This window comes from Mus musculus, chromosome 10 (genome assembly GCF_000001635.26).
Source record: "Mus musculus strain C57BL/6J chromosome 10, GRCm38.p6 C57BL/6J".
NCBI lineage: Eukaryota > Metazoa > Chordata > Mammalia > Rodentia > Muridae > Mus > Mus musculus.
Window position 1 is genome coordinate 46,836,411 of NC_000076.6, and position 2,346 is coordinate 46,838,756.

General features: G+C 36.0%; 1 non-coding gene across 1 annotated transcript; it reads right to left on the minus strand.

Annotated features, from left to right (window-relative positions):
- Positions 1 to 1,935: 1,935 nt before the first annotated feature.
- Positions 1,936 to 2,097, minus strand: Gm25650. Its single transcript, XR_003949104.1, has one exon. It is a non-coding gene; the product is annotated as a U1 spliceosomal RNA (small nuclear RNA).
- Positions 2,098 to 2,346: the final 249 nt, after the last annotated feature.

The window sequence follows — 2,346 nt, forward strand, 5'->3', positions numbered from 1 at the left end:
CATAATTAATTTAAAGGCTGTCCCAAGTAAAGGAAAAAAAAATCCTGGTCTGATTAATAAAACAAGCATGACTTGCACAAGTATATATATTTATAAAGTATCAAATGTTGTTTAGCAATTTGATTATAACATTGTGATGATGTCTATTTACATTCATGTCTTAAAATTATTATTAACCATTTACATTTATTTAAGTCAATTTCATTATTTTTTTCTGTGTCACCAGCATGTGCTTTTAATTCACTTGGCAAATTGTTAAATTTCAAACTTTTTGCAGGATATACTTCATAGAAAAACTTTATCATTACTACATTGTGGCAAATGCTATTACAAACAGTACAGAAATTGCTGCAGTGTTTATAAATATATTTGTGAAGGTTTTCAGGGATCATCAGTTATATCGTCATGGCAGGCAAACATTTGGTAGTAAAAAGCACATTTTGAAGGTGCTATTCATTCAACCAATAAAAACCCTTGAGTTTATGATATGTTAAAACTATCATCTGAGATAAATGTCCAATTTCCTAAGCAAGCAGGGCTAGCTTACTGTTACTTAAGGATGATAATTTTTTTCAATGCCACATTTTGAAAAAGAAATAATATCTAAAAATTTGTTATCAGCAGCTTTATGAAAGGATTGACACATGGAAATAAACCCTTCTGTTGTGTTGCAGTGTAAGTAAGTAATCTTTCCAGATAAGAGGTCACATGTCTCAGTCCTGGGATTTTAGGGTGGTCTGAAGCACTGGACAAAGCAGTGCTGAAAGAGTTTACTTCTATGATTATGGTCGGGGGCAGAAAAAGATGATGAACTATTTCTTAACTCCTCAATTTTCCAGAGCATATCAGTGTAATACTGCAACTTCAGGGAAGTAGCATCAGGAATCATGAACATTTTAATCTATGGGAAAAGATTTACTGTGTCAGTATAGAAAGATGAGCAGAAGAAGGAAAAGAGGAAGGAAGGAAGGGAGGGAGGGAGGGAGGGAGGAAGGAAGGAAGGAAGGAAGGAAGGAAGGAAGGAAGGAAGGAAGGAAAGGAAGGGAAGGAAGTAAAAAGAAGGAAGAACGAATGGAGTTTTAATGAGTATTGCTACTTGTAGACATTATGATAGCTCATTTCATATGCAAACAAACTATCTGAGAAGAGAAAAATGCAGGCATACATCAATCCACTAAAGGCAATGTTGGAACTGGTTTTCTATGAATGTTGTAAAAGAATAAGCTGAGTGTAATTACCTAGTTATCTTGCAAAGACATACTAAACAGAATAATATTTCTGTTCAAAGTGCTATAATAGGGTATGTATGTGTGTGAGTCTTGGTATGTGTATATAGGAAGCTATTTACACCGAAGATGAAATGATTCTATTAGGAAATCCTAGAACTCTTTTAGCAGGTTCGTGAAAGGCAATTTTCTTCATCAATAAACCATTGATCATTTAGCTTTTAAGCAATATCTATAATGTTCTTCTGTCCATCCCCCAAGTTACTACCAATTTCAATGATTTCTTATAAGGATTAAAATCTCAGGAAAGATTTTGTTCTTTTGAACATAGTTCACTACTTAGTGATGATACAAAGTTAAATCAACCAAGAGAAAATATACAGACTATACTACAACTAAATATTATTTGAAAATTTTAATTAAGAATTATTTTTATCTTTTATCTTGCATGTGTGTGTATGTGTGTGTTGATGATTTTGGACATGGGCACATGAACTCTATGAAACATGTGTGAGGTCAGATAATCTTGAATGATGGTCCTTTACTTTCATCTCATTTCTAATTATTCCAGTCTTGTTGTCTTTTTAACTTCCAGCTACTGTTATGTTCCCACTTTCTGTCTTGCTGGAGCATTGTAGAGGGTTGGGATCACAGAGGCATGCAATATCCAGTGGCCCTCTCTGTGAGCCCCCAACCCCCAAACCACCTCAGGGAGAGAATGAATGCAGTCTTCCACTACCACAAATTATGCAGTTGAATGTCCCACATTTGGAGGAATCACAGTGGACAGCGCATTCAGAGTGTAATGAGTAATCCTCTCCCTGGGAAAACCGCCTTTGTGATCATGATATCTCCCATGCCAGGTTAGTATGGGATACCCAGATTTTAAATGAGTTCTGGCTAACCAACTCCAGGGCCTTCTACTTGCATAGCAAGCATTGTATCAGTTGAGCTATCTCCCCACCCAGGGCTTTTGTCTTCTCCCAGGGTAGGCACAGGTAGAGTGCTTTGTTCGCTCAGCAACACTGTGTTATAACACTTACCTAGAGTTACTAACCAGGGATGGTTATCCAAGGCTCATTATTTTATCTGGGATAATCACTAGCATAGAACACTTGTG